Source organism: Tupaia chinensis, unplaced genomic scaffold (genome assembly GCF_000334495.1).
Source record: "Tupaia chinensis unplaced genomic scaffold, TupChi_1.0 Scaffold000101_1, whole genome shotgun sequence".
NCBI lineage: Eukaryota > Metazoa > Chordata > Mammalia > Scandentia > Tupaiidae > Tupaia > Tupaia belangeri.
Window position 1 is genome coordinate 6,251,561 of NW_006159565.1, and position 22,093 is coordinate 6,273,653.

Here is a 22,093-nt window from a genome sequence, read left to right on the forward strand (position 1 = left end):
TTAAAGAGGGGTGTCTGGCTTGGGGATCCCGGGGCTGAAGCTACGGGCGTCAGTCCTCCCTCGAAGTTCCTGGTCCAGGGGTCGAAAGATGGGAGTGTGAAAGGCCCACAGCTTATAGCCAATGCCAGGCCTAACTGCGCTTGCAGGAAGAGATCTTCCTGGCCTAAGAAGGAGTCTAAATGACAAGGAGGATCCCCATGCACAGGAATGAGGGACAGAGGACTTTATGCAGGAGCTCTGGAAGATGTGTTGCCTTGGAGTGCTCCTCAGTGTGGCTATGAGTAACACAGGTGATGCTCCAACCGTTATCATCCTGTGTACTCAGTTCCTGGTGTGCTCACACAGAAGCTGATACAAGACCACACCTGATGATGAACTCACTTTTCCAGAGTACACAGAGAGCAAGTGGCTGGGAACCTAAATCCCATCTTCCACCCAGTTGCAATCTCTTACCAGTGACTGATGGGTGAAGCACAACAGGGTATAAATATGCCTATTCCCTTATCCTGGGGAGGACAATGATGAAATGTGATCTTTACGCTCTGGAGGGCATCACTGTAGGATGAGGCAGTCTCCTGGGATGTGTCTTCTATCTATCCTTCTCTTCTACCCTCACTTCCTCACATCTCACCTGTTTTTCCTCCCCTGCCCCACAACTCCCTAGGACAAGTTCCTAATAAGTCCCTTTCCCACAAATCTTCATCTCAGTCTGCTTTTAGGAAATCGAGCAGAGACACTTGCCATTGTTATTTAGCCTGTTATAGATGGTAGGACTTGTAAAGTAACGTGAGTTTGCGGGTAGAAGGTGTATTCCAGGAGCACTTCAGAAATAGAGGACCCAGTCATCTTGGTCATCTCCATCAGTCTCAGCAAGAGGGAGAAAGAAAAGCAGGTAAAGTCCTTACAAAGCCAGAAAGGAAGGTCCCTCTGAAACCTAACTTGAAGCCAGAAGGACTGCCAAAGAGATAGGACTAAGAAAACTCAGGAAGCAGCCACACAAAAAGAAGGTGGTATCCCAGGGACTCCAGCCTCATATGTCTAAGGCAAGGCCCCTCAGGGAACAGCAGCCATGGGAAGGTTTGGTAAATAAACCTAAACCATGGTTCTTATGTATTCATGGTTTTCAGTCAATCTCTGACCTTCATAGATCTGTTAATTAGGAAAAAAACAAAAACAAAAAAACTGAAGTTCTGACTTCTAGAGGAAACATTTAAGAAAATCCATTAAGAAACAAACACTGCAAAGCAACAAACACAGCTGGTACCCTAGGGAAGCAGTGCAGAAGCTATAATGCACTTGGTTGGTGAGGGGCAATTTAAATTTTCTAAGAATGTATGGGCTAGGCACTATGGATATATATATATATAGTTGACCATTTCTTAGACAAACTGTGTATAGAGTCTTCTTCCAGGCCTCATTAATGGTCTTATTTGATCGTAGTTATATTTCTCAAGTTCGAGAATTGCTACTGTGGCCTGAAAATGGCTGTGCTTTGTGGGCCATCAATTATCATGACGAGTTTTATCAACTGGAGTCTATTATGGAAACAAGCAAAAAGAACAAGATGGGGAGCAGCCAGTCTGCATCCTGAACAATTTTTAGAAGGGAAAGAAAGTACACATTAAACTGTGAACATTTACTGATAGACCAGAGAAATGGACAGGATACTGGGATATCCAGGAGCCTCTGCAATCAGATGTCTCTCACCTGTGACTTAATAAAGCAAATAGAAATAAGCAGGCCACTTAATTCATTCTATAGTTTTCAGGATGTCTTCACTGTCTCTCATAATAACCATGAAAGACAGATAGGAGGCACAATTAAAATGAATATTGTTATGTTCATACAATTTGAGTAACCTCTCCAGAGTCACACTGTGGCTAAGAGGAAAACCTCACACAGAAGCCCCAATCTTCTGACTCAAAATTCTGAACACTTTCTACTGAGGAACACTCAGTGAGGCAAGGGAGGAAGAGCAGAGAAAAAGAAGCTATCTTGACCATCCTCAGTTCCAGAAAAAGGTCTGCTTAGAGATGAGAATTTGTTTTTGGCATCAACATAGTACAAAAACCCTTCTAGGTGCTATTTATCAGATATTACCAGTAGTAAATCTGCCCTCAAACTGAAGATTAATGGGACTTTCTCCTTAAAAGGAAAAGAAAATTATACTGTTACACCGTTTCTCAAACTTTAGCTGCATCAGAATCACCTGGAGGACCCAGTCACCAGAGTTTCTGATTCAGTAGGTCTATCTTGTTGCTGAAAAGAGAAAATAACCTGGGAACCAGCAGTTAGCGTAATGGTATGTTGCTGGACTCCCCACATAGTTGACTGTGGTTTGTGTCCCGGACCCAGTGGCTTAAAACTCACGCCGGGTGCATGTGCGTCCACGCCCAAGATCCCGAGAGGAGAATGGAGGAGAAGGGATTGCGGCGTGACCATCCCCCCTGGGGAGTGATTTCTCGCTTTCTGTCTCTATGTCTCTCTCTGTCTGGCGAGTGCATGCGTCCTATAGTGAAAAACCTCTCAAAAAAAAAAAAAAAGAGAAAAAAACCTGAGCCGGATGATTTATAAAAACAGACGTTTATTCAACTCACAGTTTGGAGGTCCCAGGGCTATATACAGAGGTGTCCTCTAGAGTCCCCATAAAGCACGAAGGCCCGAGCAGTTGAGCCCATGAGTCTCTCTGGCCGGGCGGCCTCGCTCTCCTTTTAAATCCACTGAAACTCAATCGTGAGAGCCCTGTCCTAATGATTCTAATTGGTGAAGCTTTGATACTCTTAATCCTGTTACGATGGCTCAACACATGAATTTGGGGGTATATATTCAAAATGTAGTTGTAGATCTGGGGTGAGGCCCAGGAATTTCCATTGTTAACAAGTTCCTAGTTAATAATATTATTGCTGCAGGCTTCCTGGACTACACTTTGAGAACCACTGCTCTATTCTAACCAAAGATTTTTCTTTCTTTCTGCCTTCCTCTTTTTTTTTTCCCCTTACTGCTGCACCAGATAATTGTAGCCCAGGACACATCCCCCTCATATCCAGCACAAGCTCTCTCCCCTGGAATGAGCTAAAGTTCTTTTCTGTGTTTACTGATCTGTCACAGAACCACATAATTAGAGAGGGAGCAGATTGCTAGTTTACCGACACATATGTGAATTTTGTGCCTACAGATTTTTGACACCTCTGTTCTATCCCTTAAAATGTCATCATGTTCTCTCTACAAATTGGGCAATTCCATTTCAGCCCCTCCATAATTTCATGGTGTGAACTTGAAAACATTACATAGAGGAAGAGATCAGTTTCCATGTGAATATAGCCACTGCTTAAGCCAATTATATGTGCAAACACCTGACTCCACATCATGTTTATGAGAGTCAGGTGAGACTCTCTTGACAGTTGCTTGGATCCTAAACTCTAGCATGGTTAGTTAAAAAAAAAAGAGGGCTTTAAATAAATGAGTTGTGATTATGCAGCTTGAGTCAATATGTAAAGGTAATACATTCTTCTTTCCTTAGTCACAAAGGAGGACATTAGTCAAGCCTAATGCACACTTTATATTTAACAAGGGAATTAATTAGGGGATAATGACTAAGAAAGAGGTGTCTAAAGGACGCACCCTGTAGGAATGACTGAAATAATGGAGAGTGGGAGAGGAAAAGGAAAAGGAAATTGATCGTAGTCATATTTCTCAAGTTCAAGAATTGCTACTGTGGCCTGAAAATGGCTGTGCTGTGTGGGCCATCAATCATCATGAAGAGTTTTATCAACTGGAGTCTATTATGGAAATGAGCAAAAAGAACAAGATGGGGAGCAGCCAGTCTGCAAGGAGGTATCTGACAGCTCAGACCTCAGGAAGTGAGTTATTTGTATACAATTCCCAATGATCACTGCATTAATCCAAACAGCACCTTCCCACACCACAAGGAAGGAGGCAAGCAGCTGGCCTTTCACTGTCTACACCTAGGGTCAGTGTTAGCTCCCTCTCTGGGAAATAAGCAAACCATTAAGATAAACAGACCAAGTTTTACAGACTGTGACATGTTTGTAACTCACTAAGACTAAATTTATACCTACCCCAAGAAAGTTAACTAAGTCTTTGCATTGGATGGTCATTATTGTTAGAAAGGTAATGAGGTCATATATTATTGGATGGATGGATGGATACAGGATAGAGGATGGAAGGATAAAAGGATGGATGGATGCAGCAATTTTTGACTTACAAATCAATATCTTCAACAGCTCCTGACTTCATGGAAAGTTTAATTTTACAAAGTGAAGGGTTTAATTTTTAATCATAATCTCACAACTGTGTCTTGATTAAGGACAGACAAAATAAAAATCATTCATAACAGCTCTATCATTTTATCTTGCACACAAAAAACTTATTACAGCCAAGACTTATATTCCTTTAAAGAGTGTGGAAGGATTTCTGCACACTGCTTTTCCTCCCTCTATGTCACTGTTTTTCCCCCTTTCTTTTAAGTTTATTTATTTCTTCAATGACCAAGACAGACAGACAGAGAGACAGAGAGAAAGTACCACTAGGAGGGTCCCAATGCTGTGATCCACCCCCAGCCTCAGATAGCCCAGAATCATGGTCTTGCAAGTACCTGGCACACTCAGGGATGTTTCTGGATGTGAACTCTGAATTTTCCCATGTGAGTCAGCTTCACAGAGCATTCAATTTTACCACTGGGCCATTGTCTATCCTCCTCTATTTCTTTTTAAGATCTGTGAAACTGGGACATATCCCTCAACATGGGAAATGAGAGTTTCATTAGTAATAGACATTGCATAATGTAACTAGGGGAGGTTTTTGAGGAAGTCAGTGACTAGACCAGGCTTTTGTGCCTTAGATTTATTTCCTATAAGCTCCAAAGATCTGTACAAGGTCCACCCACCCTACAAAATGTTTCTTTCTGAAAAAGGTCTTTTTTTTTAATTTTTTAATGGGATGTCTAGCTCATGTCCAGCTGCAAAAGGTACAATAAACCCTTTGACCACACTTCACAATACTTTAAACTTGACTTCACTGTTCTGTTAGATGCATAGATACCTCAGAGTATCAACTGCCCCTGCTGGTGATTTGTTCTACCTCATGGACTGAGCATGGCTCCCCTCTCCACTGCCTTTGATGGGACTCATCCAAGCTTCATCTGAACTCCAGGGATGGGGAGTTCACTGACTCAGGAAGTGGCATGGCTCAGTACTTCTCATTATTCAAGGTACATTCAACAACCTGACATCTTGCTGAAATGAACATTCTCATTCAGTAGATCTAGGGCAGGCTGAGATTACCCAGCTCTAATACAATCCCAGATAATGCTAATGAAATAATTCTCAAATGTTAATATACAAACAAGTCACAGGGGTACCTTGTTACACACAGATTTGGATTCAGTAGATCTGAGCTGGGGGTCTGACATTTTGCATTAATAAGCTCCCAAATGATACCAATGCTACTGGTTTGAAAAAAAATAAAATAAAAAATAAAACAAAACAAAAAAAAACACTGACAATCCAGAGTTTGGATAATTAAACTAAGAAGTTTCACACTTCTGTCACACTTCTGATCTCTCCTTTGGCCTTTATATCAGTAAAGCTTCTTCTATGTCAAATAATCACAGGAAACTTAATTCCAAGTGATATTCAAAATGAAAGAAATATCTAGTCTCTCTCTCTCTCTTTTTTTTTTTTATATTTTTACCATAGGGTACCTGCACTCTCACCAAAGAGAGACAGTGAGAAAGAGAGTGAGAATTACCCCAGCAGGGATGGCCACCCATCATCCCTTCTCCTCCATTCTGTTTCTTGGATTCAGAATGCACATATGCTCAGCATGATTTTTAAGCTGCCAGGTTCATGACTTGAAGAGCAGTCGGCTGCCATGTAGAAGTCCAGTGCCTTAACAATTGTGCCCATACGAGTCTTTAATAATTAAAACTAAAAATAAGATAGAGCCTATCTCATAATACAGCAATTAAGCTCTGTGTGTAAAAAACTGGGTCCCACATGGTCAACTGTGGTTCAAACCGTGGCCCCAGAAACTTAGAAAATATTCTGGGTGCATGTGCGTGCATGGCCAGAATCCTGATGGAAAGGAAGAATGGAAGAAAAAGTATGGTCACCCCTCACTAGGAGTGCACATACTGTCCCTCTCTCTGGAAAGCTAATGTGCTCCCTGCCAATTAACAAAAAAAGAAAGAAAAATTCAATAATATATGGGACTTCAGGTTGGGCTTGCTCTAGCTGTTCAATGATGTCTTTAGTTACTAGACAAGATTTTAAAAAGTGCACAGAAAAATAGAATAAAAGTATGAGTTCATTTTGGGGCAAAACAGTTTTGAAATACATGTATAGTTCTTTCATAGTATGTATTTTCCATGAACTTTGTGTACACATGTAGTAGTAGCATAAATCAGGTAGTTAGTCAGATACCTTTTTTTTTTTTTTTTTTCAACTTGTGAAGACAAAACCTAAGGTGTCTCTTCTTGTTAGAATAGCAAGAGAATTTACTTGGGTTTAGAGGAGGATCCTATCTAATGATTTCTGGAAACTACTTCTCAAGTCTATGATTCAGTGATCTGAGAGGCTTCCAAGAACATAGTCAATTACAGGAAAGCATAGAAAGCCCCACACACAGACCAGCAGATGGTGTAGTGGTTATGTTGCTGGACTCACACATAGTTGACCACAGTTCCAGTCTTGGACCCAGCAGCAGAAAACTCCCACTGGGCGTGTGTGAGTGTGTGCCCAAAATCCCGAGAGCAGACTGGAGGAGAAGAGATTGCACCATTATGCCAACTGCTGGTCCCTTAGTCAATATATATTAATCTTCCTCCATCACATTAACTTTTCTCTCTTGTAGAGTATTTAACTGATAGGAACTCTTACTCTCCTCTCTTCCACTACCTGAACTTCCATGCTATTTTTGTTTTGTTTTGGTAAGATGAAGTCATCTTTAAGAAGCACATTGGATCATCCTCACAGGATTGGAACTCCTAATCAGTAACTTCAAAAAAAGCTATTAAAAGAAAAGAAAGGACAAGCTTTTCTACAATATATCCTTTAGGTCTAGGGTAATTCCCTCAGTCTGGTCACTCCATTCAGAATTCTTTTTTTTTTTTTTTTTTTGGAGAGGTTTTGCTATAGGGCACATGTGCTTGCCAGAGAGACAAAGAGACAGAAAGCGAGAAATCACCCCCTGGAGGGGATGGCCATGCTGCAATCCCTTCTCCTCCATTCTCCTCTCAAGATTTTGGGCACGCACACACATGCACCTGGCATGAGCTTAAGCCACTGGGTCCGGGACTTGAACCGCGGTCAACTACATGGGAGTTCAGCGACATAGCCATTACGTCAACTGCTGGTCCCCAGAATTCTAAAGTATCTACAGTCTTAACCTTGATTCTCATTCACATTTGATGTGGAGCAAATGCACACCTCTCCCCCCCAAAAAATTTCTCATTTTTATTAATAAATGCCATGAATTTTTCATTCTGCAGTATACACACAATCTTGCAAGATGATGTTGCTGTGATGGTGTCTATATGATCATACCTAAGAATTCAAATGAAAGAATAAAAATGCAAATATTTTCACTAATGAAAGCAAAGAAAGGTACTTACTTATAATTATGGATCTTTATTCTATTTTTCTCCTCTTGAATTTTTTTCTCATTACTTATAGTAAGGCATATTTTTGGAAAATTATTAGCAATGCAGATATGACCATCTTTGGGTACACTTTATTAGAGAGATTTTAAAGTATGTAATGACTCGCCTAAAATATTTTATGAACTTTCATAAATGGGTCATTTGTCCAGATAAGAAATCTAGTTACAGAATGAACATAGAGTTATATTTAGATCTTAATTACACAGGCCAGACCCACCAGGAAAATCATTAGACATAATAATTCCTAAGCTTTCCAGAAGTATGAACTGATTATGAGAGATCTCATTGGGGCCATTTTGTGGCTTTAAGAGGCTTGGAATTTTGTCCTTCTTTAAGGAGTCTCGATAGTTTAAATGATGCCATGTTCTGTGCTAAGATTCAATAGGGCTGTCAGTTTTCAGGTGGAAAACAAAGTCTGGGTCTGAAGGGGCTCCAGTTTTAGAAAACTGATGCAAGTATGTCTACAGATAAATAAAAATTGAAATCATTTTAGACAAGGGTTTTCTTTAACCTAAAGTATGTCCATGCCTTTTTCAGCTAGTCCGCATATTTTAATGTTACAGTTACTATCAATATTAATAACTGTTTGGGACCAGCAATTAGCATAATGGCTATGTCGCTGGACTCCCACGTAGTCGACCGCCGTTCAGCTCCCGGACCCGGTGGCTTAAACTCATTCGCGGCACATTTGTGTGCGTGCCCAAGATCCCGAGAGGAGAATGGAGGAGAAGGGATTGCGGCGTGGCCATTCCCTCTGGGGGGTGATTTCTAGCTTTCTATCTTTCTGTCTCTCTCTGTCTGGTGAGTGCAAGCACCCTATAGTAAAGACCTCTCCAAAAAAAAAAAAGAAAAAAATATTAATAACTGATTGATGAGACACGGGACACGGCATAGTCAAAAGACAACACATACAGAATATATATTAAATAGGCCAGCTATTCATCCCTTGATTTCCAGCCTCTTATTTCATTTTTTTAAAAATAATACACATGCAAAATTAAATTCTTTTGAACTTGCTTGCCCTCTGTTCCTCAGGTCCTCATATGTCTCATTAACACAAATAAAATTACAGTATATTCTGAAGTTCTGACTGCTACCAACAACTACTATTACTTACAGCTCTTTTTCCAATAGCACATGCACTTTTGGAAAAATAATGAAAAACCAATTACCATTGATTTAGCATCTAAACTTTTCAGGCATTCTTTGTCATTTTCTACATAAGGAATAATGCTTAAACTCATGCCGGGCACATGTGTGTGCGTGCCCAAGATCCCGAGAGGAGAATGGAGGAGAAGGGATTGCGGCGTGGCCATTCCCTCTGGGGGGTGATTTCTAGCTTTCTATCTTTCTGTCTCTCTCTGTCTGGTGAGTGCAAGCACCCTATAGTAAAGACCTCTCCAAAAAAAAAAAAGAAAAAAATATTAATAACTGATTGATGAGACACGGGACACGGCATAGTCAAAAGACAACACATACAGAATATATATTAAATAGGCCAGCTATTCATCCCTTGATTTCCAGCCTCTTATTTCATTTTTTTAAAAATAATACACATGCAAAATTAAATTCTTTTGAACTTGCTTGCCCTCTGTTCCTCAGGTCCTCATATGTCTCATTAACACAAATAAAATTACAGTATATTCTGAAGTTCTGACTGCTACCAACAACTACTATTACTTACAGCTCTTTTTCCAATAGCACATGCACTTTTGGAAAAATAATGAAAAACCAATTACCATTGATTTAGCATCTAAACTTTTCAGGCATTCTTTGTCATTTTCTACATAAGGAATAATGAGAACAATGGAGGAGGTAGGGAGGAGAGAGTGCTGGGAGGTGCCGAGAGCCTCTACATAGCAACAGGTGTGTCAAGAGATACACCCCTAGCCACAGCTGGAGTGGAGTCATGCCCAGTATCCACACCATGATTGCATGCAAGGATACAAGATTAAGCCTTCTGTGTTCAAACTCCTGCCAACTGGGATTCAGCTTCCATGAGTAGCTGGGGGAGAAGCAGAGGGGGCCTTATGGGTTGGAAAATGAAGAATGAGCTTGCAAAAAAACACTAGTGTCTCCCATTAGGTCACAGCTGTCTTTCAATTCGTATAGAGATTAAAACTCATTTATAGCCAAAGCATAAAATGATAGCACTTTTTAGATCTCATGTGATGTGCTAGCTAAGTATTTTGGGAATAATTCTAATTATTCCAACAATACTAGGCTAACTGCCATACGTAAGAGTTGCCATAAAATTTATCCAGATCTATGCACTCATGGTTTTATCTTATAATAGAAAATATAACTTTCAAATGCCAATAAGAAAATTTAATAAAATCTCCATACCAAGATGCACTCCTAAAATTTACCTGAAAGGGCATAATGAGAGGAGGAGATGAAAATTTCAAAATCTGACTTTGTTTTTCACTAGCAGACAAAATCAGTTCTAATAGGGTCATGTGGTAGTACAGTGGTGGCACAGCCGGACCCACAAGGGAGAGATCTTGGGTTCATGTCCCAGGAACTCCCTGTGGATGCTGGGCACACATATGCCCAGACTAACTCCAGACTTCAGATTAACAACAAAAGGAAATTTCAAATTAATACAATCTTTTCCCAGGAAAGGCAAATATAATACTGATTTTTAAAGAGTGTCTTAGAATACTGTCTATGTTTTAATTTAGTTTTAAAAATACCTATGGGTCAGACCTATAGTGCAGTGGTTAAGCACTGTGCATATGGAACTGGATCCCACATGGCTGACCACATTTCAAATTCTGGCTCCAGCATTTTGAAAAGATTACCTGGCACATATAATGGAGATGGAGAAATGGAGGAAAAAGGAATATGGTGTAACCTCACCCCAACAAGAGGGGCTTTATTTTTCTCTCTCTCTTTGTGGTGAATACATGTGTTCTCTGGCAACAAGAAAAATGTCTGTATGTCTGTGTGTAAGTAGATATCTTGGAGATAATTAACATAAAGTATACTAGTTAGGTTTCCACTCTACAGAAATGGCTACATCAACCACCATTATTGAGTACTAAAGGTTTAGTTAATACAAATGTGATATTAGAAATCAGTTTTTATTGACGAAATGAGTGTTCAAGATATGTGGTTGTCTAAAGACACTGTGTATGGGGGGGGGCAGCAGATGGTATAGGGGTTATGTCACTGGACTCCCACATGGCCAACATGCAGTTCAAATCTAGACTTGGTGACTTGAAACTCATTCCAGGCATGGGTGCATGTATGCCCAAGATCCTGGAGAATGAAGAAGGGAATTGGTGTGGCCATATCCCCTGAGGTGTGATTTCTCACTTCCCCTCTCACTGTTTTTGTGTGTGTCTCTGTCTCTCCAGCAAGTGCATGTGGCCTAAGGCAAAAACCTCTAAAACAGAAAAAAAAAAAAAAAAAGCTTATGTGGGCACCATTACCTGCACATGAGAGACGTATGAGAAGCTAGGGACCCTGGCAAGCTCAGCCACTTACAACCTGGGAGCCAAGTCAGATCCAGAGCTCTGATGGCTCCACAATCTCACATTGAATGGATGACCCTTTTGTTTCATTTGCCTAAATGTTCGGCTCCTCATAGTGAAGTTCTCCTGTCAGGTGTCTGAGTACCTGGAGATAGAGTATCACTGAGATTACAGGATGAGACTGGATGATTGTATGAGTGACTACTTGTTAATGGGTATTTGTATATGTGAAAGAATTCAGTCTAAGAACTGCTTACTCTATAACATATCATTTGTGAAATATTAGATTTTTTTATCTCAATTTTTACCCCTACCAAGAGCTAATGATATTTACCAAGTAGGCATGCTAGTTCATAGAGCTAAAAGCTGTGGGCAGGAAAATAATAATGAAGGAGCAAAAGGCTGAGCAAGGGACTCACTCAGGATCACTAAGTTAACAGTAAGTACGGGAAAGTACTTGCTAGAAACTATGAGCACTAGAAAGTTCTAGACAGCAAGTGCTATGCAACAGTTCTTCACTCGGGGAGAGTTGGAACTAGGCTCTTGTTCCACTGAAACTTTTTCTGGCATTTCATTCATTCATATCAGTCGTGTAAGATTTTTCTGCCGCTCTCAAGTGTCTGTCATTTCCAAATTTTGTCTGTTCTTTAAACATTATACAAATAAATGTGAAGGAAAGAAGAGTTTATTAAAAAAAAAAAAAACCAGGAAATAAATGATGAAAGAAGAGGAGAGCTGAGATCTAGTGCTCTCAGGGATAAGAGCGATGAAGATGTTCTGCCGAGAAGTCACCGTGGTAGAGCTCCCTCTATCCTTTTCTCTCTGTCTCTTTCTGTCGGTCTCTGTCTTTATTTTATTTTTTCTAGTTTTTAATGTAAAGTATTTTCTTGGCTCTAAAATCTCCCATTTTGTTGGAAATAATCCCCTTCCATCTAGAAAAGGCAAAAAGGACAGGCCAGAAGAAGACTGAGTCCACCATGAGAGCTGAGATCTAGTGCGCAGCACACACGTGGTTTTCATCTTTTCTTTTTTTTTTAATTAATGAATAAATCATGTTTTGTTTGCTTGTTTTCTTTGTCTTTTTTTTCTCTTTTTTCTTTCTGTCTTTCTCTGTTTTCTTATCCTTTTTGTTTTATCTCATCACTTTGCTTCTCAGCCCCATGCATTGAATGTCTAGAGAGGTCTAGAAAAGTAGCCAAGCATCCAAATATTATTAGGTTCCTCATATTTCTCAATTCCCACTGAATCTGTGACACAAAGGGGAAAAAACAGAACATCAAAGAGTTTGCAGATCATCTCCTCCTGTGCACCTCCGATCTCTGAGATTGAACTTCTAGAAATTAGGAAGAAACAATCCATCAGATGACTAGAAATCACCACAGAGGCACAAGAAATATGAGAAAACAAAAAAAATCTCTCTCCCCCAAGGGAAAAGAATAACTCCTCTTTACACACAGACAGTACAATGGAACTCATGGAAATGTCTGATAAAGAATTTAGAAAATTCATAGTGACAAAGCTAACAGAGATGGAAGAGAAGAGAGACAATGAACTCCAGAAGAAAAGAGCCAATTAGTTCCAAGAAGTCAGGAAGTTCTTGTGAGAGCTTAAAGAGGAAATGGACACCATAAAAAAAATCAAATGGAACTGTTGGAGATGAAGGCTATAATACAGGAAGTAAAAACCTCCTTTGAAAGTATTAAAAGCAGACTAGATCATACAGAAAATTAATTCTCAAAGGTAGAAGAAAGAATTGCTGGACTAGTAAAATCCACCATGAAGATTAAGAAAATAACCCCCTCCTCAAATTAGAATAATATACAAGAAATACTAGATACCATTAAACATCCAAATATCCAGATAATCGGCATCCCAGAAGGTGAAGAGACTAATAAGGGCATTGATAATCTATTCCATAAAATCTTGGAAGAAAACTTTCCAAACCTAGAGAGACATTCGAAGACCCAGACAAAAGAAATGCAAAGGACCCCAAATGGGATCAACCCAAGATCTTCTCCAAGACACATTATAGCCAGAATGACCAAAACCACAGACAAAGACAAGATACTAAGATTGGAAAAAGAGAAACATCAAGTTACCTACAAAGGATATCCCATCAGGCTAACAGTGGACACATCAGACACAATGCGAACAAGGAAAAAAATGGGAAAATATATTCAAAGCATTGAATGAAAAACAATTTCAACAAAAAATACTGTATCTGGAAAGATTATCTTTTTTATGGGAAGAGAAGACAAGAACATTCTCAGATAAATAAAACCTGAAAGAATTTACCAACCCCAGATCAGTTCTCCAAGAAATTCTGAGAGGAGTGCTACCCTGGGAAAACTACAGTCAGACACACAGAAACAAGAGTTCTAAAACAACTAAGAAAAAGGCCAGCTTGGGACCAGCAATTAGCATAATGACTTTGTCACTGAACTCCCACATAGCCGACCACGGTTCGAGTCCCAGACTCGGTGGCTTAAACTCACGCCCGGTGCGTGTGCGTGCATGCCCAAGATCCTGAGAGGAGAATGGAGGAGAAGGGATTGCAGCATGGCCATCTCCCCTGTGGGGTGATTTCTCACTTTCTATCTCTCTTTCTCTCTCTGTCCTTCTGGCAAGCATACATGCCCTATAGCAAAAAACAAAACAAAACAAACAAACAAACAAACAAAAAAACTATAAAAAAAAAAAAGGCCAGCTTAATGGGAGGGACAAGTCCAGAGTTAACATTATCTTCCAGAATTTAAATGGTAAGAAGATAAGGTACATGAGTTTGAACTGGTGAAATAGAATTTTCTAACTTGACCAAAACATTACTGATCTTCTATGTTTTATTTTTCAGAGTTAACAATTTCTGTCTTCTCTTGAGTTGTGGACAGGTGCATGTACATAGTATTTGAACAGAATCTTAACCTTTTTCCTAGCTTTAAGTATTAAGCAAAATTATCCTAACATTTTTTGATTTATTAAAGCTAAAACTGCCTTTCCTGAAATTAAAAAATTCTATTTTAAAAAATACCTATTTAATGACCACAGTAAGCTATATATTCTCAGTTAGGTGCCACCTTATAGTATATTCATTATACCCACAGAGTTTTATATCTAAAGTCAACATTTGTCCACAGATATGTATATGTCAGCTGAACTTACTATTGAAAGTACTTAGATTAATTAAGATATTTTGTGAATCAATACAATGTGGAAAAGAATAAAGGAATGAAAAGCAACTTCAGATACCAGAGACAGTGTGGGAGGAGCTTGGAAAATGGCAGAGGGTGAGAAATGGGGGGGAGGGGAATATGTGTATACAAGAAACAAGAAATGGAAAATTATTTGTTGAGAATAACATATGTGATTAAGCCACTTTATAGTGTATTCTGGAAGAGAAATTGCATTTTGTATGCTGTGGTGATGCTGAGTGAAAGAATGTAAAATTAATTAATTAATTTTTAAAAAAAGACAATGAAAGAAAATGAGAGAAACAGACCTAGACCAAGGCAGAAAAGAAGTGGACCAGATGTTGACAGCCAATTTAATATCCCAGGTTCTGAGGTTACATCTGGGTTTGTTTACTTAGTTCAACCAGACTGGGTTATTGCTCTAATTTGGTGTATAACAGATGCTGTCAGTGTTTCTCCCACGGCCCTTTGAAGCTCACTGTTCCCATGCACACCAGCACTGTAAGTCCCTATGACTCTCTGGTCATGGACAAAGTGACAAAAGAGGGTCTGGGTATGATGTGTTATACCTAAGATGTGCTCAACAGAGTCTATCCAAGGATGGCAGTGGGACTGAGTCCTGGTCTAATAACACGAACCACAATGCATCTATGTTGGCTTTCTGTTATCATGATCACATTCCCATTTCCCTATCAGGGCACCCTAACATCATACCCCAAATCAACTACATTTATTCTGTTAGATTCCTTTCTGTTTTTGGCAAAACCCATTCTTAAAGTACATGGTCCGTGTGCTCTTAGTTGTGCCTATTATTTAGTGAATATTCTCTACCACCTTTATTCTGCGAGAGACACAAATAGCCCCTTTTCTTTATTGCAATTTCTGCATTCTATTTGTATGTTCTAGTTCTCTTGCTTGGAAGAATTATAAACTGAAACATCATGACTCCTGGGACTTCATATAGTTACTATTCAAGAGGAAAAATGGATTGCAAAATAAAAACCATCTTTTCAATTTAATATACAGAAAACAAAGGCAAGGAAATAGGTAAGTGAAATCTTAAGCAAGGTGGATGCTCAATCATTGTAATTTAACCATAAAAATGATGAGGAAGAGCTTTAGGGTGTGTATTATGCATCATTTGGTCCCAAGTAGAGGTTGCCTTATTACAGGAAGCCTCACAAATTGTCCATTTGCACACAGTCAATCTACTGGGTTGTCAGGAAAGTCATGACACACTTTTGCATAGAAAAACACATCATGACTTTCCCAACAACATAATATATTGAGCCAGAACTATTATAGTTTCCGCCAGTGCTTTAAAATAATAATAATAATAATAATAAGCTTATTTCATCATAGCTTTAATTATCAGTTATAGTTAATAAAAGATAAAGAAGGGAAGAACACAATGCACTAATATTTGTCTTCTCAGAATTAATGCAAAGGCATACAAATCTCCCAACTTGATGACTTCGTGGTAACCAATGGGTCATTGGAAAAGTCATAACACACTTTTGCATAGAAAAACAGACAAACACATCATGACTTTTCCGACAACCCAGTAGTTACTGTGAAACCAAACAGCTTTCCCTGAAACAGAATAGATAAAATGATCCCACTTTCACAAACCAACATGCTTCACCTTTTAAGAGATTCTCTCCAGATTTCCTTTGTCAGGCATACTCAAAGATAAATAGAAACATGACCCTCAGACAAATATTTACAAGTCTCAGCACCGCAGAGCTCTCTCCTTTCCATAATGTTTTGTGTATTTATACAGAGGCACATGCTCTGCTGCTGAAAGATGCCATTTCTAGAGTGTAAGGGCCAGAGGGTCATCTTTAATGTGGTTTTATCCCCCTGATCTCAGTGGCTAGATGGAAGAGAGAGCTTTCATTTAGTGAAGACTTTGCTCCAATTCACTTCGGGCATGTTTACGTGCTTCGGCCCTTCATCGTTTAAGGTCAAAGTAAGAAGAGACAATGTGGCTTGCATGGAATAGCAGATAAAAAAGAAAGACTTTATAAAAGCAAAAGACTGTGTCAGAAACATATGTTTTTTATTTTATCAGGCCTAGTACAAACCTCCATAAGTAAGTGAATACTCCCAAGGCTGTGAGCTACAATAATCAGATAAATGCTGTCACTCTGAGTACTTAAACTCTGCACAGCAGAACTCATCATCCTTCATGCCAGGACATGAAGCCAAGGTTTGTCTAGGACTCTGCAGAGGAGGGTATTTGTGTCTAACTCCTATGTTTCCTAAAAGGGCATTCTGCCTATGGCATTGCAGAGGTGAGCTTTTTCAATTTCCCCTGAAAAAGTTTCTGGTTTCAGATTCTCAGGGACTTTGGAATCTTGCATAATGCCTACACATTGCCTCCTTGCATTGCTTAGGAACACCACCACCACCAGCAAAGTCAGTGCATTGAAATGACCACACTGAGTCCTGTTTGTTTCTTTCTTTCTCTTTCTTTCTTTTTAAACATTTTGCCAGAAGGCACTTATGTTCACCTGAGAGTGAAAAGGAAAGAGAAAGAAAGTGAAAACGCACTGCCCAGAAAGCACTGGAATGGTCATGCTGCAATCCCTTCTGCTCCATCTCTCTCTCTTCCAAGATTTTGGGTACACATGCACACATACCTAGTATGTTTTTCAAGCTGCCAGGTCTGGGACTTGAACTGTAAGATCAGCCATGTGAGATTTAGTTGCCTTAACTATTGGGATGGGATGGACTCTGGGCCCTGTTGCTTAATGAAATATTAAAGAGTAGCACTATCTTAAAGCTGTATTTTGCAGTCCAGTAGTCTCCTCATAGCCTAGCTTCCAGTTTCTTCAGTTTCAGTTACCTATTCCAACTGTGTTCCATAAACATTAAATGCACAAATCCAGAAAAAAATAAAAATTAAAGGGCCAGATGGTGGTGCAGTGGTAGTACAACTGTATCTACGTGGAAAAGGACCCAAGTTTGTGACCCAAGGCCGCCCTGAGAGTGTCAGATGTATGCACATTCCCATGACCCAGGCTGGCCGAAAATGGGGATGGAGAATCATATCATGAATATCCTGTTGTATCTCTCTGTCATAGAAAAGATTAATATAAACTAAAAAGAAATAATAATAAACTTTACATTGCTCATTGTTATAAATAGCATGATAAATCACATCCTGTTCAACTCCATCCTACCTAGGACATGAATCACACTCTGTCCAGTATATCCACACTATCTATGATGTCTGCCTATTAGCCACTTAGAAGCCACCTTGGTTATCAGATCGCAAACAGTATAGGGACCAACAGATGGCGTAATGGATTATATTGCTTGACTCCCACATAGTCAACCATGGTTTGAGTCACAGACGCAATGGCTTAAAACTCATGCTGGGTTCATGTGTGTGCGTGCTCAAAATCCTGAGAGGAGAATGCGGGAGAAGGGATTGCAGCATGGTCAACCCCCTGGGGGTGATTTCTCACTTTCTATCTCTCTGTCTCTGTAGCAAGAGCACACATTCTACAGCATAAACCTCTTTTAAAAACAAATAACAACAACAACAAAAAAAAACCCAGTATATATTGGGCTCAGAATTAGCCACAGTTTCAGGTATCCACTGGCACAGGCAGCTCTTGGGGTGCTGCTGTACAGACGGCTCTGGACTGAAATCTTTGGTTATGGTCTTGCTGTCCTCACTAGCAGAGTGACCTTAGGAAATCCCTTTCCCATATGAAAAGGGAAAAGGTCTTACTAGTTAGTCTGTAAACTTCCTCCCCAGTCTGATGTTTGTGGAACCAGAGCTAATCTGTACTGAGCACTCATCATGTGCTAGGCTGTGTATTAAATGTATTGCTTCTTAAAACAAGCCCATAAAATAGGTGCTATTATTATCACTGGCCACATTTTATGGATAAGGAAATGGAGAGAGATTGGTTGAATGTTAAGACTGGCAGTCAGGACCTAAATAGGGACACATCTTTTCTAGTCCCCTCTGTCCTCCTTAATACTCTACTAGGAGTAAAAGGCCCATAGTTACATAGTTTCTTAAGTTGGGCTCCCCTAAAAGCAGACACTGAGATGAGGGTTTTGAAAAGGTATTTGATTTGGGAGATACTTCCAGCAAACAGTATGAAGAATAGTGAGACAAGGAAGAGAGGAAAACCCTTATGGTGAATACCAATGTAGGCGTTACACCTGTGACCACCAGATGCTCAGTCCTGCTGGGGGCATTCTGAGGAATATACAGAACACAACTGGATCCCACATATCCACTGGCACAGTTAAAGTCCTTCGACAGTAATTTAGCAAAGGCATTTATCCATCAGCTCCCACTCCTAATTGTCTATCTGCATTCCTGGCTTGCCTGTTCTTGAACTAAGCTCACACTTCCAGCCAGAGAATGCCTTCAGGCATGAGAAACAGGAAATCTTCATAAAGTACAGAAACTAGGTAGTAACATCCTGCATAGGCTGTGGGCAAAGAGTAAGGTGGTGACAATATCTGCTATACCTAGTTAGGTATGACAAGAGCCAGGGCTCCTACCCAGGTCTTTTGACTCCAATCCTTGGTCTCTGAATGGGCAAATCACCCACGTTGATAACTACATAGGCTCAGGAATTCCAAGGAGAAAAACAACCTTGCTCAATCTCCCCACCAAGAGTCTTTGTGCCAACTAGGCTTCAGCCTGTTGCAAGAGAAAAATCCTGAACCATTCTCTTGTTTGGTTTAATTCGAGATTCGACACATCCCATGATTTACTAGAGGCCCAGGATACTTAATGAGCTTGATCTGTGCCTTGAGTTAACGACACCTCCCCATGCTCAGCTGCTATCGATTAAAAACAAACAGGAGTTTTGTTTATCCTGGACAATTTTGTTTGTCTTCTTCACGAATGTTGCATTAGCAATCAGACTCATTTTGAACTCCAATTGCCAAGATTCATGAAGTTTGTAAAAATCCAAAATGATACATGCCTGCCATTTATGCTCCAGTTAAAGGCATTTAAATAATATTTTATGCAAAACTTTTCATCTTCTTTTAATTAAAGAATAAAGCCCAGTTTGATCTTATTCCGCCATAAGATAACATTTCACCAGTATAAGACATTCCCCAAGGACTCTAATGAAAAGGAAAAATATATTATTACAAAATGATCAATCCAGATTCTCTTATTAAAGAAGGTCAGCAAAGCTCATTTTGTAGCATGCTTAGCAGGTCAGGAGGTCAAGAGCCATGACTATTAGACATGTATAGACATGGCAGCAGAATATGATGCAGTACCAGGGTGAGCAAACTGGACCTGACCTAACAGCTCAATAAAACGATGCTAGATACTTTCATGGAGCATAACAATCATTTAGTTACTTAGCCTCACATCACACAGCAGGTGATTTGAATGGCCATGGCAATGACCTTGCTGGGTTCATATGAGGAGATGACCAAATGATGGCAACTTAGGGGAGGAAGGACGCAGCAGTGAAATGACTATTCAAGACCAGAAGGGTCAAATGTCTCTTCTTAGAAGTCCTAGCCCCATGTTCTTGTGGGTAGCTAGGTAGATAAAGGACCACTATTCCTGTTCATTCAGTGAGCCGGTCATTCTGGATTTGCTGAGAACTTTTTGTGTACCCTGAATCTAGTGGCACAAAAAAGAATTAATTAGGACCAGCCTGTGCTATAGTGGTTGAGTGGCTGGATCCCACATATCCACTGGCACAGTTAAAGTCCTAAACCCAGTGGCTTAAGAAACACGCTGGGCAGGGACCAGCAATGGGCGTAATGGCTATCTTGCTGGACACCCACTTAGTCGACCGTGGTTCGAGTCCCAGACCCAGTGGCTTAAACTCACTCTGGGCACGTCTCACGCTGGGCACGTGTGCATGTGTGCCCAAGATCCTGAGAGGAAAAAGGCCCATAGTTACATAGTTTCTTAAGTTGGGCTCCCCTAAAAGCAGACACTGAGATGAGGGTTTTGAAAAGGTATTTGATTTGGGAGATACTTCCAGCAAACAGTATGAAGAATAGTGAGACAAGGAAGAGAGGAAAACCCTTATGGTGAATACCAATGTAGGCGTTACACCTGTGACCACCAGATGCTCAGTCCTGCTGGGGGCATTCTGAGGAATATACAGAACACAACTGGATCCCACATATCCACTGGCACAGTTAAAGTCCTTCGACAGTAATTTAGCAAAGGCATTTATCCATCAGCTCCCACTCCTAATTGTCTATCTGCATTCCTGGCTTGCCTGTTCTTGAACTAAGCTCACACTTCCAGCCAGAGAATGCCTTCAGGCATGAGAAACAGGAAATCTTCATAAAGTACAGAAACTAGGTAGTAACATCCTGCATAGGCTGTGGGCAAAGAGTAAGGTGGTGACAATATCTGCTATACCTAGTTAGGTATGACAAGAGCCAGGGCTCCTACCCAGGTCTTTTGACTCCAATCCTTGGTCTCTGAATGGGCAAATCACCCACGTTGATAACTACATAGGCTCAGGAATTCCAAGGAGAAAAACAACCTTGCTCAATCTCCCCACCAAGAGTCTTTGTGCCAACTAGGCTTCAGCCTGTTGCAAGAGAAAAATCCTGAACCATTCTCTTGTTTGGTTTAATTCGAGATTCGACACATCCCATGATTTACTAGAGGCCCAGGATACTTAATGAGCTTGATCTGTGCCTTGAGTTAACGACACCTCCCCATGCTCAGCTGCTATCGATTAAAAACAAACAGGAGTTTTGTTTATCCTGGACAATTTTGTTTGTCTTCTTCACGAATGTTGCATTAGCAATCAGACTCATTTTGAACTCCAATTGCCAAGATTCATGAAGTTTGTAAAAATCCAAAATGATACATGCCTGCCATTTATGCTCCAGTTAAAGGCATTTAAATAATATTTTATGCAAAACTTTTCATCTTCTTTTAATTAAAGAATAAAGCCCAGTTTGATCTTATTCCGCCATAAGATAACATTTCACCAGTATAAGACATTCCCCAAGGACTCTAATGAAAAGGAAAAATATATTATTACAAAATGATCAATCCAGATTCTCTTATTAAAGAAGGTCAGCAAAGCTCATTTTGTAGCATGCTTAGCAGGTCAGGAGGTCAAGAGCCATGACTATTAGACATGTATAGACATGGCAGCAGAATATGATGCAGTACCAGGGTGAGCAAACTGGACCTGACCTAACAGCTCAATAAAACGATGCTAGATACTTTCATGGAGCATAACAATCATTTAGTTACTTAGCCTCACATCACACAGCAGGTGATTTGAATGGCCATGGCAATGACCTTGCTGGGTTCATATGAGGAGATGACCAAATGATGGCAACTTAGGGGAGGAAGGACGCAGCAGTGAAATGACTATTCAAGACCAGAAGGGTCAAATGTCTCTTCTTAGAAGTCCTAGCCCCATGTTCTTGTGGGTAGCTAGGTAGATAAAGGACCACTATTCCTGTTCATTCAGTGAGCCGGTCATTCTGGATTTGCTGAGAACTTTTTGTGTACCCTGAATCTAGTGGCACAAAAAAGAATTAATTAGGACCAGCCTGTGCTATAGTGGTTGAGTGGCTGGATCCCACATATCCACTGGCACAGTTAAAGTCCTAAACCCAGTGGCTTAAGAAACACGCTGGGCAGGGACCAGCAATGGGCGTAATGGCTATCTTGCTGGACACCCACTTAGTCGACCGTGGTTCGAGTCCCAGACCCAGTGGCTTAAACTCACTCTGGGCACGTCTCACGC